At 39.6% G+C, this 23,713-nt stretch overlaps 1 protein-coding gene across 1 annotated transcript in view; it reads right to left on the reverse strand.

Annotated features, from left to right (window-relative positions):
• LOC103185558 (non-muscle caldesmon) overlaps nucleotides 1-17,393 on the reverse strand; it is a 94,629-nt gene extending 77,236 nt beyond the window's left edge. Inside the window, exon 1 of the mRNA XM_042335111.1 lies at nucleotides 17,222-17,393. The gene's annotated coding sequence lies outside the window, so the exon portion shown is untranslated. The remainder of the gene's footprint in view (nucleotides 1-17,221) is intronic.
• Between the last annotated feature and the right edge of the window lie 6,320 nt (nucleotides 17,394-23,713).

The raw sequence follows: 23,713 nt of genomic DNA on the forward strand, positions 1-23,713 counted from the left end.
AACTTTAGAAATATTGTGAAACCAAAATTCTTGAAAAGCTTTCACCATTCCTTCCTTGGCAGTATCGAGGAGTGTTTCATAGAACGTAATAATAATAATCTTTCCATTTGATATAGCGCCTTATCACGTCATTGAGACGTCTCAAAGCGCTTCACAGGATATAATATAAAGTGAATTGACTGCAGTTTGTCGTTAAAACTTTATAGCACAAAACCAACCAACCGAGGGAGTGGGTGAAGTCTGCAATAGGTATGTTTTGCGTGTCAATGAAAAGAGTGGGCTTGATGGATTAAATGGCTTCAGCTCACTCCGTGCTTCCTCAGGTTCTTATTGTAACAATTGTTTTTCAAGAAATGCTTATTAAAAATTAGTAAGTTCAGTACTGATATAAGAGTAGTCTCAAGGGTATTTGCAAAGACATTAATCTGCCCCAATCATATGAAAAGGTGCAAGCTGATGCTTCGTGAATTGTGATTCAATAAGTCATTATTTGACCTAATGCCTTAATTTCTGAGTCTGGTGTGGTTCCCATGAAGGAATGCAAGCTGGAACTATTCTACCAAATATGTCCATTCTCTCAGAGTTAGTGCAGCTATCACGTTTAGCAACTCATGATTAGTTGTTTTTCCCCCCAAAATTTCGACATTAACATTTCAAAATTGCTGTACTTTTTCTTAATTATTTCCCAAACGTATATAGATACATCTGTCTAAAAATAAACTTGTACCCTTGGCTTGCCTTCTGTGAATCCGTTTAGAGGCTGTAAGTTCCCACATTAGACTGTACTGCATTTGGCTACTAAAATAAGAGCCAGTCCTTTGAATAAATAAACACAAGCAACCAAATTTGATATGAAGCCATCGTTTCTGGGCCCAATAAAGCAAAGACGATGATACACAATCTTATATGTCTGCCCTCCTGCTGCAACTAACAGTCTATGTTTAAACGTCCAGCACAGTCTCTCTGGGCTGGATTGAAATTAGTCATTTTGACGAGATTATTGCAGAATTGAAGTTTGGTGTAACTTGAGCGAGCAGTGATTTCAAACATTGAGAAGCTGCCACTTGCATTCTGCTTGGTAAGTATTTATTATTTTATACCAGCCAAATACATACTGAACTTAACGTGTCTTTTCTAAATATAACGGTTTAGAAAACAGAATCAGAAGATTTTCGGATGTTTACTGCGCAGAAGACAATTCCCTAAAGTCTGTTGAATTCAGTCATAACTTTGAAGCCAATTTGCTGTAATTCTTAAGAACTTAAGAACAGAAAAGCAACTTCAAAATTAAGGGTTGTATTGAAGAATTTGCCCAATTCCGGTAACTAGGAAAACAGAGCAAATCTAGACCCACAGGGAATTTCTACCTTCAAAGGATGTTATGGACTCAGCTTCAACAGCGATTTGTGGCAAACTAGTCCTCATACTAAACAACGCTGTATTGTGTCTGTGTGTGTGTGTGTGTGTACAAAAATAATCTTCTAACCTCCCATCCAGCTAATGATGGCAATCCTCACTTTATATCTCTTGTTACTGATTTGCCAATCAGTCGAGATAGTCTCTCTCTCTTGAAATAGTTCAGGCTGTTCTTGGAGTAATTAAACATTGGGTGTTGTTACTGCTGCAAATGATAGCCATCTACACTCCATAAAATAGGATTAATCAGAGTTTTGGCACAAGGACTGTCCCTCCACTAATTTTCCATCATTCTCGCTATTTCCAAAGAGTTTCCGGTCTGCGCAAATTTGCATGCCCTTCGTACAATGGCCTTGTCATCTATGTGTTTAAATAAAAAATATCATTGCATTTCATCTAGTGCCTTTCACATTAGGAGGATATCTCAAAGAACGGCACGGCTATAACGTAAAGTGTAGTGACTATATATTTTTGTAGGCGAACACAGCAGCCAATTGAGGGATCCCTGAGGTAGCAGAAGGGTAAATCGTGTGGCTCTGGAGAATGTCCTTGTGGACATGTCGACTGAACACTGAAGTTGTGAGCAACTCTATCTGACAGGAAGCAAGTCTCGTGGATGGTAGCAAACACTGATCACAATCACAGACTAAACAGAGATTCGCAAGTTCTTTTCAGGTTCATCTGAGGACATTCAAGGTCTTGTCCTCGGCTTATGATTTTGCACCTAATTTCTTACCAGAGCGAGCAATTTTCAGCATTAGTGTGTGGCTTTCTCTAGGCTACCCAATGGGTTAGACCCCCATTGTGCAGGCTGACTGTCTGGGCACTGATCTCAGTTATATTGCTTTCCCACAGCGTCTTGGCATAAGTTTATTCTTGGCCATGTGATGCATCGTTCAGTCACTGGTCACAGCAGTCTCTGGGTTCTGCAGATCAAGGCAGAACTGTGAGGAGACCATGCCTCATCTATTGCTAGATATTGTTTTGCCACCCCACTGTTTTCTCATCGGAGCAATAGTTTGTTCCTAAGCCTGGTTGAGACAGTGCGGCAGCCTTTTTTTTTATTAAAAAAACACTCTCTTGTCCCTCGAGTGAAGCTGAGACTGGATTTCCAACAATCCAGCCAGAAACAGCCTCTTAGAAAGTAGCTGACCAACATAAGACTGTGTTGAGTGAACCGGGTTAGGAAAGAATGCAAACCACATTCTTTGTTTAATAACCATTGGAAATTCAATCAATTTTTATAAATGGAGGAAAAAATTCCTCTTCCCACTAATTCTAAAGACTTTGTTGTTACACAATTACAATGGGATTCAAGATAGACAGTCACTACACTTAGCAGCAAGGCAAATATTACTCTCTTCCTGCCAATATAATAGGCCTGTTCTTAGGCCTTAATGCCAATGAAACTGAGGCAAGTCATTGCTTACAGATAAAAACTGCTGCGTTAGATAATTTAAATTGACACGCTCTCTTTTGGGTCAATTTAATAGCCTTTGATGGTATGAATTTCTAGTAGAATCACATTATATGGTTTAGTTAATTTACTCCCAAATGGAAAATAATAATAATAATCCTTGCATTTGATATAGTACCTTGTCACTTTGTCGAAACGTCTTAAAGTTCTTCACAGGAATTTTATTGTGAAGTAAACCAATTGATTTACCCTCAAATGGAGAACAATTTCCAGAGTATCCATTCCTTGTTGATACAGTACAAGTAACACACTCCTTTTGTGCCTTAACACAGGCAAAATTAATATAAACTATTTGGTGCCAGAGTACATAACTGACACAAATGCCTTGAGGCAATGCTGGTTTTGGCAACAGCGTTAATAAAATGTCGATCAGCACGTTCAGAATTAGTGCAGTCATATTCTTTGTATAGTTTCCTCCAGCTTAACTTGATCTGTCCGTGATTCCTTACGTCCTTTGAATAGTGTACATAGGTCATGATCTTCAGGGATAATCATTAAGTGTTACATTATTAACAGACAGTCACGGAAACCCACCTCAGAGGCTGGGAACAGTAATAATGATTATTTAATAAGATTTCATTGCACGTCAACCTGTTCTAGTTTGGGAACGAGAAACTTTATGTGTGAATTACAATATACTTTGTTTGAGACATCAACACTCAGGACACATTGATGCATTTTAAAATGATCAGATGGAGACTGCATGACCAAAGAAATGAACCTGACAATTTTTCCCTATTGGATTTGGGGCAACATATCAGCTGCTAGAAACTGATAAATGAACCATGATCTCATATTGGAACATGTGTTTGGATAGGATAAAGTATCCTTATCCCTCATGTAGTGTAATCTTGATGGGTGATTTCAATAAATTGCCTGTTATATTACTTGTCTCAAAAATGAGGTCTAAAACAGTGGATAGATAATCCAAAGTGGGCTACAGTATATCTTGACTAATATGTATCAGAAGGCATCTGGGTGATGTACCAATTTATCTTTCAGATTTGTGGATTTCTTTCCAAACAACACTGAGGAACAATGGAAAAGATCATGGGGTTGACATTCCTGATCACTAATATCACCAACAATCATGACAAGTACCGAAAAAAGGGGGTATATGATGAGGGACCATCGTAAACACGTGGTTAGTTGCTCCTCTCCTGATTCTTATTCTTCTGTAAACTGGGTAAAAAAAATGTTTGGTAGAAATGGATGAATTTAGCTTTTTTCTTTCTCTGTGATTTATTACACGGTCTTGTCCCATCCTAGCTCTGTGACCTTCCAAAACCCTACCAACCCACGGCTTGGCAAGCATTGGCCTCTTCACTTCCCACGCCCCACCATCAGCAGTTGAGCCTTTAGCCTTTTTGTCCTCACTCCACCCCATAGCCCCTTCACATTGCTCCTTCCCTCCCTCAAGATCTTCCTCTTTGATAATGCTTTCAGTCATCATCCCACCCCACCTCCCTTGGACCCACCTTTTCCGAATCCAACCCTTCCCCCCCAGCTCAGGTGTAAACATTGCCGTACGAACCTGTAATAAATTGAGACAAATCAGGGCATGCGCCAAGCTTGGGTTTTAAAACCCTGTGGATTTTAGGTGGAAGGGAAGACTTAATGGAGGACAGGGTTCCACAGTATTAAGTTGCTGGGAAAGAACGAGATGGCGTAGCAGACAGTGAGATGAGTCTTGATTTCAAGATTACACACACTTGGCAAATGACTTCAACCCTGGTGTCCCACATTCTTTGTTGCTGTTGAAATCAATAGCATTGAGCAAAAGTAAATACCTCCAGTGATTTTAGTTTTTCAGACATTCAAATGAAAAGTGGGTTGAAAATGTTTTTCTGTTCTGTTCACATTCCAGTCTGTTAATCATAATATTGTCCATGTACTTCTATTGCACGTTAAGGGATTCAAACCAATACCCATTATTTTTAAATGACCCAAATTGAAGCTGTTTCCCACAGGTCTCTCTGGCTCAGAGAACAAGCAGACTCTGACCCTGAGCTCTGTGAATACTTAATAATAATAATAATAATCCTCGCATTTGATACAGCGCTTTTCATGTCTTCTCGACGTCTCAAAGCGCTTCACAGAATAGACTGTAAAGTGAATTGACCGTATATTTGTGGGTGAAACTTAATACTGTGAGATGTGCAAGTGTGGCCTAGAGGTGACACAATCTCTATACTTTCTTTCCTGACAAGTCTCCTGGATCTTGTAAATTCCCACATGTTTCTTTACTCTCCTATCTCCTACCAGATGTCCATTCCATGGAATCTCCATGTGCAGGCAGGTTTGCATGGAATTCTCAGTATGGTTTGGATGCTCTTAAGTGCTGTAATGGGTCAGACACCCGGCTGAGCAAAAGAAAATGTTCAGGGATGTAGGATATCTGGTAGAAGACTTGGAGTTAAACTACTGTAAATAAAGAGTGCAGTCATGCGAGTACAGATTACTAGTCTGTGGCCTGAGATGACCTGAATCTGGAGGAATCCACCTGGGCCTTTCTGACGTTACAGTCAAACTCCAGCACCTCAGAGCAAGCATTCAAGCTTACACACTGCTCGGCTGCTGTCAATGTGCCATGAGTCAATGGGCAGGGATCTGCTCTACAAAAGATACAGCCCAAGGCCAAGACTTCCTTTATTCTGGAGCCCATGTTGAGTGATGGGACTGGTTAGAATTATGACTCAGGCTATTAGTAAATCAACTGCCCTAGCAGGAACTTTCCTTCCGTGGAAAAGAACATTTGCGGGTGTAGTGGAGCTATTCTGCACCCTCGACACCGCCCCATGTCCTCTGTTGTATCCCACTCCTCTCTTTTCCTGTGCATTTTCATTTACAGAGTGTGTGTCTTCATTGTGCATTTCGCTCACAAAATATAGTCAATTCACTTTATAGTATATTCAGTGAAGCGCTTTGAAACGTCTTGAAGATGTGATAAGGCGCTTATCAAATGCAAGGATTATTATTATTATTACATGGCATTTATAGCTTTCCCATCTTTTGTTTGACCCAATAGTTTTCTGAGCTATTTAGGAGAGAGGAATACAAAATCTGTATTAAAAGGTATTCAAAGGCCAAAATGCCATGGTTTCATTTTAAGAATGGAACAAAGCATTGCCAATATCTGCAGAATAATCTTCTTTCCTCCCCTCGTTAAAATAACCCTCTACATAGTATATACTTTTTTAAACTGGTAAATTAGTAATTGAATATAAATATCAAGCCACGGTACTTATAGTGTTGCTACTAAAATCATTACAATCTTAATGTCGATGAAAGTAAGAAGGCTTGACAGTGTGACAATCACATTTGACAACCACTCGGAAACACACCTTATGTTATTAGCAAAGTGAGTTGATTTGTGATTCTAGGCTGGGAATGTAAAGCAAATCATTCTGTCAACCCAGTGTTACCACTAAGTGTTTTAGTGAAGTTTCTGTATGGCTCCTTATCAGGCATTAGCATGCACTACTGACAACACGATAGCAAAGACCGTATAATGAATTACCGCACAGCGATTTATGTCCAACTTTTTTCTCTGCGTTTAAATCCAGCATTGATTGCCAAACTCCTGAGCTTACCTGCACTTAAATAGCTGTAAAGGTTGGCATAAAAACTATTGCTGCATTCAATTAATAGGTAAGATAGTTCCGCTCTACTAAGCATGTTATCATCTTGTAAAGTTGCATAGCTTACATCAGAATTCATTCTCAGACAGTGGTACTGCATTTGGTAATGCAATCAATCATTCATATGAAACCACCGAGTTTCCTTGCTCTACCCGCCTCTGTTTATCTATATCTATTATTACCGATGTATTTACTACTTGTGGCCCCCATCTCCTGATTTGTGTGTGAAAATTGCACCAGAGATTGACAGTGACACATTTCTGATCCGACCTTGTTAAGTTTCACTCTTTCAACTTTTCACTGGCTGTAAAACATGCCTGTGAGGTTCCTTTACGTCACAAGACCGCAAGAGGAGTTCAAATGAAGAAGCCCCTTCATCATCCCTGCTTCAACCACCCTTCCTGGGAGCGAAAATCAGTCAGCCCAGAGAGAGAGAAGGCTGTGTAAGCCTTCCAGTAATCGAAGGGTTAATCCTCTGACACACACCACACACACACACACACAAGCAATCTCATGTGGGGGTTCAGATGACAATAATAAACTATTTCAGCTGACATAATTTGGCCTGAACACTAAATATTCCTGTATTTATTTACTGAAACCTCTCAAGTCTTGAACTCGCCTTACAACTTTTAACCCTGATGCATCAATTGGCTGGAAAAAAAACCAGAAAAGGAACATTACTGAATATTTCTTTCACCTTCAGAATGGTGGGTGGGACCCAGAAAATGTGGAGGAGGGAAAGATGCAGATGGAAGATGTTCAAAGGAAGAGTTGTGGAAAATGGGTAAGATTGACAGTAAAATAATTGAAAAATCAGAACAGAGCATTCCTGCTCTCTAATATTTAATATTAATAATATTTATTTAATAGTGAAATTGGCTGCCATGTTTCACCCACAATTGCTTTAGAGTACATTCTGTGAAGCACTTTGGGATCTCAAGGACGTGATAAGGCGCTATATCAAACGCAAGGATTATTATAATACTATGGTCTGTTCCAGTACTGACTGCTCTGTGACATTATTAAATGAATAATGATTCTTGCATTTGATATAGCACCTCATCACTATAATAATAATAATCCTTGCATTTGATATAGCGCTTTTCACGTCGGGAGGACGTCCCAAAGCGCTTCACAGAACACACTGTAAAGTGAATTGACTGTATATTTGTGGGCGAACGCGGCAGTCAATTGCACACAGCAGTGTCCCACAAACAGTGGTGGATTGAAAATGACCAATTTTATTATTGTTTTTTGGAGGGATTATTATTAGGCTCTGTGTGGAGTAAGGAAACTTGCCCAAGGTTTCGCCCTCTGCCTGGAATTGAACCCAGGTGTCTCGCTTGCAAGGTGAGTGCTCTAACCACTGAGCTACAAGACTCCACGAATGAAACAAATGATCAATTTTACGTGGGGAATTGTTGTCCAGGACATCAGGAGAAACTCTCTTGCTTCTTGAGTCGTGCTATGGGATCTTTAACACCTGAATAGCTGACAGGACCTCAGTTTAACTTCTCATCTAAAACACTATAGTTTGTACCAATCTCTTTACCCAGAGGGTAAATAATAAATTAGCACACAGGTGGTTGAAGCCAGGATGCTGGTTCTCAATAATTTACCTGCTTAAAGAGAATAATTAGAGATATTTAATATTTGAGGGATTTAAATGAATGTCTTAATTTTTGCGATATTTCTTACCGAATGAGCCTATTAAAGAATGAATAACTTTGCAAATGTCATCAAAACCAAATCGATGCAACCTGCATTTGTTTGATTTCACTTAGCATCTACGATGGAATTGAGAAGCATGGCATTAAGGTTCCCTTACTCTGTAAAGAAATCGCACGACTCATTGAAACATCCATTTAGCATGTACAGCGTACAATTCTAGTTCATGTTCTGACCCAGTTAGAGGCTGGTGAGGACCCTCCAGAACACCCAGAAAGGCAATATACATTAGCGGCTGCGTATTGTTTAAGTATGCCTGTACTTGGTCTTTGCTTCTCTTCACATCCATCTAAGGAGTTCAGATCAACTTGGCAGACCGCCTCACTTATGCTCGATCTTTCCATAGCTGCCTCACACAAAAATGCCTGTTCATATTTGATAGGCATTTAAATGTTCAGACATTAATCTGGCAAAATATCGAAGTAGAAATCCAGGGCGGGGGGTGGGGGAGAAAAAAGGTTAACAGAATATTATGTTACTCTGTCAATATCCGCAAACCACTAATTGCATTTTTCATAACACTGCATAAGTATAACTCCCGCTTTTAATATTCCGTGACTCAATATTTTTGGAATGTTGAAAAAAGCTTTACTGTAAGTCTCTCTCAGTGACAGTACAGCACAGTGTGTACCTGGTTCTGTGACCTACTTTTCAAAATTTATTTAATTTTGTCACACAAAAAAACTATTACCAGTGATGGAAATCGATTGATTCAGTTCCGGTTACATTTATGTGTATACATTTCGATCCATGCATTCAAAACATTTTACACAAAGATAGCAAACCTCGCATAAGTCAGTTGGGACCATACATTTAATATGACTTATGCAAAGTACGAGTTATGTCAAACTATAAATAATCGGAAATTCAACAGGACTTGGGTAGATGTATGACTTAGGTGATTATATAGATCAGACTTACGTGAGTTTTACTGTAGTCACTATCATTTGGTTGAATGGAATATGGTTATGAAGTACTATTATTATTCACTCTAGCAGTTATAGTTTATAAAAGGGAAACTAGTTGTGAATTCTGAAACAGACAATCAAAATCTTTGGAATAGCAGTAGATGTATTTTAACTATACCTATGCCTTTAGCTAGTTAACAGCTAAGTTGAGTAGTGGTTGAGGAAGAACTGACAGCAACTCAATCTGCCAGCAGTACATCACGAGTTGTGTGTTTACTACAGGCTGTCCTGTGGTCCCAGAACATCTCCCTTCAAAAGGATTAAACTGACATTGTCTGTGTCAACCAATGACAAATGTATCCGAGGCCCGATGAGAAGGGAGCAGTACAAGGTAGTAGTCACTCTGAACACTCTGATTCTGCAAGGATTATTACATTGTTATTATTATCCCCCACTGTACTTTTGCACCTCATTCAACATTTGTTAGAAGCACGTTACTGCTCATTGGAAGGATGTCTTCAGAGGGCTTCACAGGACCTAATGTGTAGTTACTGTCAATTTGAGGGGTACATAACAGCCAATTTGCACATAGCAACGTCTCACAAACAGCCATGAAGTGAAAGACCAATTTTAGTTGGAGGATTGTTGGTCAGGACATCAAGAGAAGCTCCCTTCTCTTTTTGAATAGAGTCATTGGTGTCAACCTGAACAGATAGACAGGGCCTTGGTTTAATGTCTTATTTGAAACATAGCACCTCCAACAGCCTTGCACTATGAGCTCAAAGTCCCAGTATGAAATAAAGTATAGAATGTTAATGGAAGAATGAATTGTAAAGTGATATATAAAGTGAAAGGAAAACATTTCCAATAATTGCTGTTGAGAAAGCTGGACACATTTGGAGTTTAATTAAAAGCTACGTGACATTGAATTGACTGTATACCGAACAGGACAGGTGAGAAATCTCACAACATAAAAACAATGTTTTCCTCTTGTTAAAAATGTCTTGATCTTGTTGTCACCTTTGGCTAACGTATTCATTCGACTTAGCACATTGTGAAAAGAAAGCCTAGGTCTCAAGATGAAATGAAATATTCGTTTCACCCATAAAATACAATCAATTCACTTCATAGTATGTTCTATGAAGCGCTTTGAGACATTTAGAAGACTTTATAAGGCGCTATATCAAATGCAAGGATTATTATTATGATTAGATGAAAGGACCTCATGATCACTTGTAATTCCATTACTCAATTGAAATGCCACTTCTTTGCTTTGTGAGGTATTTTATCAGGATCATTCGCTAATAAATAAGCTAAGGATTGTGTGCCAATGTCATGCTCAAACCAGTCAGTATCAGGCACTGCTTGATTCCTGAAATGAATGAAAAAGATCAATATTCAGCTACACCTGACTAGTCAGTCAATATTGCAAACAGTCATTAACTACAGCTCATCCAGGAGTTCAGGAAAATTCTCAGTATTAATCTTTGCAGTCTCTCACTGGTTCATGTACCAATTCAGGTTTCAGAGATTTAACTCCAAAATCACCGTTTTCAAAATCACTGATCGTGAGTTGAACAGAGACCTCAATGGTGATTCAAGCTGGTGTTAAGTGGTTCAAAATGGGAACCAAGAACATTTTACAGAGTATTAAAAGTTTCAAATAAAAAAAATACAAGGTGAAATTAAAACATGTCGAGACGTATAATTTCAAGTAGCAGGAGGATAAACCGGGCATTACTTAAGACTACAGCTGGATCACCAATAAATCAGCAGAAAGAACTCAATGCTGTAAAGATAATGATAATCCTTGCATTTGATATAGCACCTTATCACGTCTTTGAGATGTCTCAAAGCGTTTCACAGAATGTATAGGTGAATTGACTGTATATTTTGTGGGCAAAAAGAGGCAGCCAATTGTGCAGAGCAGTGTTTTACAAACAGTTGTGGATTGAATGACCAGATTTTTACCGCCAATCGACTAACAACCGGGTTCCTATTTGCTGCTAGGTAAACCGAGGCGTGTGAACAAGAACATGCCTGTGTGACATGAAGGGAATAAAACAAAAAAAAATACTTGCATTGAGGAAGGGAACACCATCAACCATTATAATGAGCACTGCAGCAGCTGCATACTTATCTCCACATACCAGCCTTCTGAGTACTTGAAAGTGTTGTTGTTATCTGCTTGAAAGCTTGTTACAAGAAAAAAAAACTATTTTTAAATGTAAAATATGTACACTCCTTATCAGCTCTGAACAAAGCATGCCCTTCTGAAAGATACGCAGGAAATAGTCAGTACCTGGGGCTTCAAATATTTCCATAATTAAAGTTACCTCGTCATCTAGACTGCTCTTGCAAACCAAGACTGTGATAGACTCCTGACTGTAAACAGCTTCTGTGTTCACTATCACAGTGATGGATTTCTGCATGCTCACTGTAATCTTTCACACAATTGTTCGATCACAAGTGTGTAATCACACTGCCCTAAAGCCAATGTTTAGCACCACGTTAGCTTGTAACAAAAGAAGAAATTGCTCTGGAACAAACAAATTACATTTGCACAGCGGGAGGACGTCCCAAGGCACTGGACAGTCATTTGGACCTGAGGGGGTAGGAGGGTGACCAAAGGCGCGGTCGAAGGGGAGGGTCTTGAGAGGCCCATTGTCAACTGGTAAAGCATTTTACATCAAGTTTGCAAAAGGAATTTTAAACAAAGGTGCGAAATCAGGGTAAAGAAACATCTGCGCTGAAACAATTCTGGGGGAAGAGGAGGAGAAAGCTGTCTGAATAGCTCTATATAAAGACTATATCTATTTAATCCAGAGCTGTTAGCTTGATTCCTATAGATGGCTGTAAGAGGAAGATTGCAAGTCAGATCTACTGTGCAGTGTGGAATGTCAGTCTCACTTGCAGCTGGAAGTGAAACACAAAAACATAAGTAACATCCCTGGTCTAAACTAAACCATGGGGCCATTGAAGAGCTGAACAGAAAGTTACTGTATAATACTGTGGTCCCTTTTCCAATATGATTCCTGCGAACATGACAATTAAATCATTTTGAAGAAAATTGCACAGCATTTCATTTTGGATTTCTTGAAGGAGTTAAACAGTCCATTAGCCTATGGTATTTGAAGAACTCAGGCTGCCAGCTGCTTTTCTAATGGTTTCAAGTCTGGTTCCCAGTATTAGCTCAAACGCTCAACCCGTTTCACTCACTGATGTCTGGGTCTAAAAATACATATTTATTAACTAAAACAAAATGTGGTACAATCTGAATTTGCAACAAATATTTCCATGGCTTGCATAGGAGCAAAAACAACCAATGGTGGTCATTCAGTCAGTTTAACTAGGCCAGGAATAGAAGAGTCTGGGTTTGAATCCCAGTGGGTCCATTTAGCTCTTGATGGTGATAAAATGACTGTGTAAAATAACTGGAGGGTGGGGAGGTGGGAGAAGGTTAGCGGAATCTCTATGGATCTGAGGAGAGATGCCTGGGAAAGTTAGAGCGATCCACAATTATCTACAAACTGTAAACAGCTAGTTAGCCCGACTGGCTCATGAATAAGGCATAGCAGCATGGATGTGTCCTCAACCCTGCAAGCCAAGGCACTAATAGGCAGGGCTGGGCAAGCACAGTGCTGAATTGTTACCATTATAAATCCCCCATTGGAAAGGTAAGTTGCAATAAAGCATTGAATATAAACTGATAGAAATTATTTTATAGTTTCAATAATAAGGAAAACTTACAGTTGTAAAAAAATACATTGAAATGCATTGATTGGGTACTTTTCTACATTTTCTTCCTTGAGTGGTTTAATAATAATTCTTGCATTTGATGTAGCGCCTTAACACATCATCAAAATGTCTCAAAGAGCTTCATAGGATCTACAGTAAAGTATAGTAACTACATTTTACAGTGTATGCATCTTTATTTGGAGACGAATGTTTAATAGGGATAGTTATGAGCAATTGGGAAATAATGGTATTAAGGTATGTTGGAAAAGACAATGAAATGTGATTAGAAAAATAAAGAACTAATAAAGGCAGACGGTAATTTTCATCGTCTCATATCCCTCCCCATTAGACGTGATCAGTAAGGGAAAGGCACCAGTGTTGCAAGGAGAAGCCATGAAGTGAATGAAAAATAGTAGCAGAAGTAATCTTGGTGTCTGGTCTGGTCACTCCTGGTTGAGATCAAGACCCCATCAAGGGATATGAGTTCTTGATCTTCGATGCAGTGATTTCTCCAGTTGTACCGTGATTCGCCTCAAGCAATTTCCATAGTTTACAGTCATTAACCTCATCCACTAAATGCACATGTGAATCAGTGTCACTTTGGCAATGTAAAATCATCTACAACTGTATCTTTCAATCACAATTGCAATTAAACACGTTTGTCCAGAAGCTGTAGCAAATCAAGAAAAGGTTACCAGCATCGGGACAGCTTCTCTCCTGTCTAAGCCAGTCTCAACTTTAGTGGCAATTGGAAACAGTGTCGCTTTGAGAAATGTTTCAGCTTAATACACAAAGCATGTCAGCTAATCTGTCATTTTTCGTTTTCAAATAAAAATACAAGGAAACATATTTTCCATAGAATTACACATAGTTTATGGAATTCATATGGAGAATTCCAATGACTGATGGCAACATATTTTTTCATAATGTGTCCCTCTGTTTCGCTAGTATAGGCATACAGCTAGGGGAATCGAGAGGTTTGGTCAAATAAATTACTCTGTGACCATTGTCAATGCTTGTCACTGCTCCTCCCCATTGTAAGCCTTCCCAAGCAGGAGGGGAAATAAGATCGCCATTCTTTTTCCTCCCTTTTCACAGTCTCAGAATCTATCTAGTGGACAGAGCCAAGACTGTTAGAGTGGTCCTAGCTGGAAAAAACTTGCCAGACAGTGATATCAATGCAAGGTATGTGGTTTTAGCTGGTCAGACTCCAGTGGTACCTCAATACACACTCTTGAGTCCCCAAGACTAGTTCCTTGACAATCCGCACCAATACTTTCTGGAATTACGTAAGCAGGATGAGTCCCTCCAGAGAGAGAGAGCGCATTCCATTTCAACAGTCTATCTCTGGAGTTTCCACGTGGAAGTGGGATGCACGGAAATCTCAGCTTGGTTTGGCGATTCTCAAGCAGGGTGATGGGTTTCCACGTGTATCAAACAATCGGTTAACTAAAAGAAGACAGGATCACAAGATTATAAGAGGGGTTTAGATGAAAAAGGCCCTTCAGCTCATTTGATCTCATCCTTGTGAAATACCAAGTATAAGACCTTCCCAATTCTCCATCGACTTGTTTGTCAAATGAGGCTGAAACCATTCTTCTGGTAATTCATCCCAGCCGCTAATTCCCCTCCGTGAAAAGGTGAAAGATGAAACTACAGATAAACTAGTCAGGCTGCTCTGGCCTGGATCCACAGGTTGGGAGCCAGAGACATTTACCAATCTATGTGCTTGATGCTGCATAACGTACCAGCTTAGAAATCAATATATCTTGTCAGGATTATACAAAGACCAAGTACTGTAACAGTAACCGCCAAAGAATTGTAATGATTTCTTCACAACTGTAAGTCACAGTATTACACTTCATCAGGTCAGACCCTAGGCCAATCGTAATACATTTGCAATGATTCTCAGGCACCACTTTCCTGACTGACGCCATTGTTAGACAGTAACAGTAATACTATGGTCTAATGTTTTTTTTTAGAATACTTTTTAGACATTTTAGAGATGAATTACAAACTCAGTCATTTTAAATCAAAGCACGTTTTTAGCTGGTCTCCATTGAATAACGATAAGTTAACAAAGAAAAAAAAACATTGATATCTTGAAATGTGCTTCGTAAGATAAAGTTGATTCAGGCAAGTCAATGGTCACCACTTCCAAGTTGGCTCAACAAATATATTTAGTAATGATTGAGCCATACTTGATCCCTCAGTCATTTTTGTGTTAGCTGATCCTAGTTCTTGTGCCAATAAGAGCCAGGGGAGAGAAGGCAATCAGTGATTCCTTCTTCCTTATGAAAGTAATGATTATATGAATTTCCCGAGTGGAGGTGTGTCTTACACAGATGTTGGATGAGGACAAGTTGGAGCTCGATTGCAATGCACCCTTATCCCCTTCGCAGTGTAGCCGAATAGGTTACCAGGCTCACAGCCAAGGTTCACACACGAATAATGATCAATTGGGCAATATGCCGGAGGGCAATAAGTCCCTATGGAACCCTACTTCTGCAGAACCAAAGCGGAACCAAATGCCTTCAGCGAAAGGAGGGATGAAAATTGGCAAGAACAAAATATAAACGATAATGATATTTGCTAAAAAAAAGTTTGTAATTTATATTTTTGGAGACAAGTGAGGGTTCCTTTCACTGACTGATATGATTTTTTAAGTACCACTCGTGGTTACGTTAACTTCCATTAAAATAATCTCAGCCAAACTGCATGCACATGGAGAATCAATTGGATGAGAACTATACTTTTATATAGGCCCTGAGGGCAGGTAGGGTTTCTAAATATTCACAATGAAATGTATTTATGCATGTGATTTACACCGCAGTCCCAAATGATCACTAGGCTAAAGCAGATCAAATATAGTAATGTAGAGAATACATAACTGGATTTGTTTTCCAATACATTCTTGCATTCCATAGGTCAAAACCGTCATCTGTCACCCACTTACATCTGCTCCTTATAAGGTCTATGCAGGGAGTGCATTCTCTTTATTTTTTCCCAACATGGATTCCTTATCTGATGTGGTTCCACCGAAGGCCAGAAAATATTTAGCTAACCTTTTTACATTTCAAAATACTGGCAAGCAGCCAACCTGGCCAGCACATCCAAAGAGGAGCTCCTTCTTGCAGACAAAACGGTACCCAGTATGTCCCGAATTTGATCAGTTTGTTTTGCATTCGTGAGCAAGTAGTATTTAATCCCCCTCCCTTCAAACAATCTTCAGTAGGATTTGGACACAAATCATTTATTCTTATTTATTGTCGGAATCAAAATTTATAATAATTGCATTTGATTCAGCGCCTTATCATGCCTTCAAGATGTCTCAAAACGCTTCACAGAAAATCCTGTAAAGTGAATTGATTGTATATTTTGTGGGCAGCCAATTGCGCACAACAGTGTCCCACAAACAGGCGTGAATTAAGTGACCAGATTATTATTATATTAATATTTTTGGAGGGATTTTTACAGGAAAGGAATGCTTTTGGAATCCATGGCTGAGTGTGTGCAGGGTGTGTAACTGTCTGAACACTATACACTATCAATAACTAGAATAGAGAAGGCAAAAATCCAAATGGCCAGCTCACAAAACAGAAATGGGGCAATGCTCCAAAAGTACTGACGAACAGACTGAAGTAATATCAGAGGTTGAAATCAGATATCATCTTGAACAACAACTTAAATTGCCTGAACATGTCTAACTGATTGGAATGAAAGTTACTTTCCTCTATTTCAGCAAAATCCTCAGCTGAACTGCATTTTACACACTTGGGAGACTGTGCAAAGCTTGATTGGTGTATCTAACTACCAGCTCAGAATAAAAACGCAATGTGAAGGAACATTCAATAAAATAAACTTAAAACGTTCTAACATATTAAACCATTTACAATTGCTGAGTTTGAGTCATGTTTAAATCTCGAAGCGTCAGTCTCGCCTGCTAACTCTCAGTCCTTTGCTGCAGTAGGCGGTTCCAAAACACACAGCCAGTCTTGAGAAAATCTTTGTTACTTCAGTAAAAAAAAACATTTCAAATCCTGCTCGAGTGCTTTACAGCACCCTTTAAAACTCCTTGCTGCCTTGCCTACCTGTTACAGTCCAGAAGCCTTCAGACAATGCAGACAAATTAGACCAAGCTCCAAACTGTCAAACATTTGCCCTTTGGATAATTAAAGTTAAGAAAGTCTGATTTACTGACATTTAACATGTCGGAGTCACTCCTAAAGTAAACCAGCTCAGTGTAGATCCCTCACGTTCTGAAGTAACGCCTGCTGCACCGAGGAACACTCAAAAGTCCATTGCCTTACCTCTGTGAGTTCAACGCTGACTGGCTCTCAAAGACTACAAGCGACTCTGCGGCCAGAACTGCAAGGAAGTACAGGCAGTATAAACACACATACAGCTCTATTCAATGAAACTGGAGTCAGGCCTTAGCCCCTCCCAAAGTCAATGCCAAGTGAATACATCTCCCTCTATGTTTACAGTTGACAGCCACTGGTACGCATTGTCTGTAGTTTATTCTAATGTTCGGCCAATCACACTATGTAACCCAAGGTAGGTCCAGCCTTCTTCCAGAAATGCCGGTCATTCTCCAGGCATGCTCAGGAAACCACTCATCAAGACACAAGACCTAAAACCCCTGAAAACCGCTGCTTGCTGCCAAAAATGTCCTGCTACATGCCCTTTTTTGGTTATCCTTAGCAGGGCCTCTGAAAGTAAATCCTCTGTCATGTATAATCATACAAAATGCTAATCTGATAGAATATTCTGTCCGTTGGAGCTTTGGCTTTAGCTCGCTAAAAGCACAGGAAAAAAAACCCAGGACTTTTTAACAAAAAAAATTGGACCAATTGCATACATTCTTTTGCCAAATAAAAAGGTCAGGGTTGAAAAGAAACCCTCAATTCGAGCTATACCAAACTAAGCAGGGCTTATTTTGTGCATCTTATTGAAAACACATGTAAAGACTGAAAAATTCCATTTGCCATACCGTGATGCGATGTACACATTACAGAAAAGCAAGACTCACGCAGCACATTGTGGGCAACAGCTAATGGCTTCTGCAGTTTAATTACACGTGTGTAGCAAATGTTAGTAACAGTTATTAATGTTAATAAAGGCAGAGCGAATGTTAAACTTGCAGTTAACTGTTAGCTGAATTCAACCAGTTTCTGTTTTCCTGGGTTAGGGAGTTTTACAGTAACCCTTTAGGCCTCATCGTGTCTGCTTCAACAGGCAAAAAAAATAACATCTGGAACTCCTTAAGTTATAATATTAGACATTTGATGTTGTTCACACTAAAGTGCCTTGCCTGTGAGCACTAGATATGTCTCTTATTGCAGCTGCCCAGGGCTGGACTGTAGCAATGATATAATAAGGGGACTGTTACTGCACGAGTTAATAACATATTCAGCTTCTTCTGTGCGTTTCTCATGTCATGTTAAAAAGTCAGACTACAGATGTTGGCATTGCAGTAGATACTGTGCTACTTTTAAAGGAACATAGTGGTCTATCAGCTAAAGTGCCACAGTGGTGATTCCAGAGTATTCAATACATGGGAAGCCAACCTCCCCAACTCACTATCGATTTGATTCCGCGTTTCGCCCACAAAATACATAGTCAATACACTTTACAGTATATCCTGTGAAGCGCTTTGAGACGTCGCAATGATGTGATAAGGCACTATATCAAATGCAAGGATAATTATCGATTGGCTTCACTAGACCACAAAAGCAACAACAACAGCAGCGTTTATATAGTGGCTTTCAAATTGGGATGACGTCCCAAAGTGCTGGATCATCGAGGGTTGGCACCCGAGCTGGGAGTTGGATTCAGGAAGCATGGGAACCAAGGGGGATGGGGTGGGAAGATGACCAAGGCACGGTCTAGGAGAGGAAGATCTTGAGACCTACCTGGAAGGAGGTGAGGGAAAGGGAGAGCTGGAAGGACTGTGGGATGGAGTTCCAGAGAGTGGGGGCAAGAAGGTTGAAGGTCCGACTATTAGCAGCAAAAGTATACTTCCTTCCTCTTTCCACTCAGATAGAGCTTAAGTGATATTTCATTGCTTCTGTGTGTAAGTAATAATGCTTCAGGTTGGTATTCCTGCTTGTCCCTTGTGCCACCATTGGTGGCCATGCATTCAGCCACTATTCCCTAAAACCCTGGAACACACTTCCTCTCTCCCTCTGCCTTGCCCCCCCCCTTCCTCATCTTCAGGTCGTACCTGAAGACCTTCCTCTTCGACCATGCCTACGGTCACCTCTCCCTCCCCCCAGCTTGGTGTCTTGCTCCACCACTGTCAAGTGCTCTGGGACGCTAACCTTGTGTGAGGGGCACAGTATAAATCCAAGTTGTTGTGATTCATAAGATGCCATCTTTTTCGTTTTCAAACAAAAATAAAAGAAATGCAAACTTATATTTTTAAATCCTAGTCTATTTTATTTAACCAGGCCCAGGATTATTGTCTTCAAATAAACCACAGAAAGTACCAGAAATAGAAATTACAAAAACCCAGAAGTGACCAGAAAAGGAAGTGAAATCTGTGAAACCCCCTCATGTTAATTATTGTATTTTAGATTGTCAAATACAAGCCAGTAACTATTTCAGAATAGTTACTAGATAGGACATTCAGCCTAGCTGAGTTGATGCTTATATTCCACATGAGCCCCCAGCACTCCTATTCCCCTCTTTATATTCTTCTATCCCCTTGTCCTTCATGCATGCATTGATGTAGCGCCTTATCACGTAAATGCGTTTCACAGAATATATTGTGCAGTGGATTGACTGAATATTTTGTAGATGAAACCTATAAAATTTAAATGTAACATTGCTTCCCTACTTTTGTGCTTTATTCCTTTGGACATGGACTCCCAATTCTTGTCTCCGAATCAGAAGGTTCACTAGATAATTACTTTAAAGCACTTTGAAAATGTTAACTTTAATAGGTGCTATAACAATGCAAGGATGATTTATCTAGACTGCCCATCCAATTTCCCACAATGTTCCTCCAATGTATCCACTTCTATATGTAATAACTCTGAATCCTTTGAATTGATGGGAACTTGTCCAGTTCTCTTTTGAAGCCCTTTGTAGTGTTTTTGTTCCACCACCCACGCTGGTAGGCTGTTGCACATCCCCATCACTCTTTTAATAACCCGAAGGGTCATTTATATCACTTAGAACTAAAAATCCCAAGCTATATCTGTCATATCACAACCTCGGGGCTACATTCACCACAAACAAGGAAAGGTTTCAGCAGGTTGCAGTCTTTATTCTACTGTGCTGGATGTTTCTCTCAGGGCTCTAACCTGTTCATGTCAATTAACAGACAGCAATTTTGCTTTTCAGTCCACAGTGTTTAAAGTTTCAGTGCAAATATTTCTTGATTATCAGGATCTGGCTTCATCTGTCAAGATTGTGAGCTCATGTTACAAACCCTTCAAATAACAGTACTCTGATTTCCCCAGGATCATCCTTTGCTTTTTTGTACGAAGCCACGTTGACTCTTTTAGTACAATTAGTACTCGTATTTGAGAGGTTTCAAGAATTAATTTAGCTCCTGATAAGGTTAAACCTCTACAGCCAATGCAAGTTGTTACACACAAAAACTTAACGTCAGAAGCAATACAATTTAAACTAACAAATGATAATGCGCGCGTTCGATATAGCGCCTTATCACGTATTCGAGATGTCTCAAAGCGCTTCACAGGATATACTGTAAAGTGAATTGACTGTATAGTTTGTTGATGAAACACAGCAGACAATTGCGCACAGCAGTGTCCCACAAACAGTCATGAATTGAGCAACCAAATTATTTTTATTTAGCTTGAAGACATTGTTACCCCCTTAAAAGTGATCCCCTAATCAACTAACAATCGGGTTCTTACTTGCTGCTAGGTAAAGAGAGGCATGTGGAGTTAGGAAACTTGCCTAATGTTTCGCCCATTTAGCATGTCACATAACACAAGCCCAAGAGAAGCTGGGGGAACTTCTAAGCAACAGTGTTTAGGTACAAAAAAAAAACAGCAATGTTATTTGAAACAAGAAGTAGATTTAAGCGTTATATACCATACAGATAGGTGCTCATGCCCAACTCTACTGACAGACGTTGCTAAAACTCTGCTCTCAACTCCTTCGATAGATTTATGCCAATTCCCCCGTAATGTTTGTTGCAACATATCCCTTGTTGTAATGCAAATGTTGGCTGGATTCCAAACCTGCATTATAATGAGATTTACTGTATTTTCTGTATGAATTCACAGCCAATACTGGGCCACATTGAACGGGAGAGGGTTAGATACAGTGAGAGTCATGTTCTTTCGCTCCTAGGTAGAAGTCACTGTTTGCGTATTCTTGGTTGGAATTGAAGCGATGGCTAAATGCACCGGAAACATTTTATTTATTTTTCTGGCGCTGAATCAATAACGCTCACCAGATTCTTGTAGTTGCAATGAATAAGGAAAATATGAAATTGCTGTGCAAATTACAGATGACTTTAGCCTCATAAACCTATCCATTTGTTTTAATGGAATGACCTTTCTTTCCGTCTGCATTGAGAAGCGATTGAAACTGGACACCATTATTAAGGATGAACAGTCCATTTGCTCTAATGGATTGACCTTCTCGCAGTTTCCATTTGGAAACAATCGAAACCGAGCAAGAGATTTAAGAATGTGCGTCAGCCCGGCTCAGTCAGTAAGTCTTACCTGTGAGTCAGAAGGTTGTCAGTTCATATGGAATCCATATTGTCTAGGCTGACACTTCAATACAGTGCGGAGGTGTGTGCTACATTGTCAGAGGTGCGAATCATGATGAAATGTTAAACCGAGGTCCCATCTGGCTGCTGAGGTGGATGCTAAGACCTCATGGCGGTATTTGTAAAGAGAAAGGAGCGTCTCCTGACAAACAAATTCTTCAAATAAAATTAGTCACTCACTCCATGGCCGTTTGTGGGAAGTTGCTATTGTGCAAATTGACTGACACAGTCACCCACAAGATAACCTCTCACCTCTCAGTCAGAAGGTTTTGGGATCACACTCAACATCGGGACTTTGAACTCACAGGTAGCCACTCCAATACTGTGCTGGAGGAGCATTGCATTGTCAGATGAGACATTAAACCGAGGTCTGTCTGCCTTTCCAAGAGAATGCTAAAGATCACAAGAAACACAGAATGGGATCATCCTGGCCAACAATCCCCCAGATACAATTAGTCATTCCCCTAATGGCTGTTTGTGGCCCATCGCTGTTATAATGTTTCTCAATCCATAACACTGGTGTAATGAGTAATTCCTTTATCCTCAGCTCCAACCATAAATTCTGGGTCCCTGCCCAGGATCCTTTTATACTTCCTGTTTCTATTTCATTGGCTCTTTCTTAATTGCCATGTAACGTCTTAAAGCAATGTCCTATAGCCTTGAGCAGATTTGTTGCCAAGTTTGCATACAAGTACAGTCAACAAACTCGCAATGCATCCTGTGAAACCCTTTGAGGTTTTGTGATAGGGCACAATATCAAATGCAAGAATTATTATTATGTGAGTTTTGAATGGGACCATATAAGTTCACACCAACAAAGTCAGTAAAGTTACCAGCCAGTGAAAAATCAGACTTCCTATTTTTCATTGCCTTAGTCCAGTCGTGCCCAATCTTTTTGGTGACCAATAAATAATCAATAGAAATAATAAAATAGAATAGATTTATGCCATAAATCAAGAAATATTCAATCAGGAAAGCAATGCTTTAAGTCTATCAAGAAATTAAACTGAGAATGACTGAGTTATTTAAAGGTTTTCCCAGAAAGTATTTTTATCTACATTTTTCACAGCGATTACAAATTTAAAGAAATTAGTTTTGCTGTTAGACAAAATAATAAAACACATAATTGATTCTTGAAAACCTTTAAGATGCTTTTAATGAAATGCTTTTAACAACTGTTTCTCAATTAACAATTTTTCATTATTCTTTCTCACTGACCAGTACAATTACCTTTCCTTGTCCTTCTCCTGATCTGTGTAATTAAAATAAATTAGATTCTATCGCTGGCCCAGCAGTAAGTTTATTTCACATTTAAGACTGCATTTGCAAACCTGTTGCGGAGCAGTAAAGCCCATGTGGAATGTAAAAAAAAAATGTGAAAAGTTGGGTTGAATAGCCTGTTTCTGTGCTGTACACTCAATGTAATTCCATGTAATTCGTCCTCTAATGAAGATAGATGTTTACTTTTTTTCTTCTGCTGCCTCAGGTTCCATGTGTCCTTGGGTATCTAGTCCAAGTGGTCATGTTTGGACCTTGACCTCTCTGTTTTTCGCTCATCGCCCATCTCCATCACTAATTCTCCCCCATGGGATGCTGAGACCCTCTTCCATACCTTCATCATTTCCAGGCTTGATTACTTCCTGCTCGCCAGACTCCCCAGCAACTCCCTACACAAGCTCAGGCCATCCAGAACTTTGCAGCTCATGTCCTTTTCTACATCAAGCTTCAGAAGCTCAGAAGCGCTATCCTCACTCAGCTCTACTTGGTTCCCCAAATTCAAGATTCTTCTCCTCAAAATCAAACATCTCCCTGGCTTTGCCCCACCTCAATTCTTCAACCTCATGTGGCTCTATTGCTCGCTCTGCTTGATTGATCAGATGAATGAATGACATTTACATTATTGCTGCTTTACATGACTTACTGTACATTACTGTATTGTAACTCGCCTCTTCACTATCTTATGCGTTGCCAAAGATATTTTTCGTCTTCAATAGTGAAATATTAGACCCTTTGAGATGCAGCGCTCAGGCAGAGAGATTGGCTG

Source organism: Callorhinchus milii, unplaced genomic scaffold (assembly GCF_018977255.1).
Source record: "Callorhinchus milii isolate IMCB2004 unplaced genomic scaffold, IMCB_Cmil_1.0 Scaffold5, whole genome shotgun sequence".
NCBI classification, from domain to species: domain Eukaryota; kingdom Metazoa; phylum Chordata; class Chondrichthyes; order Chimaeriformes; family Callorhinchidae; genus Callorhinchus; species Callorhinchus milii.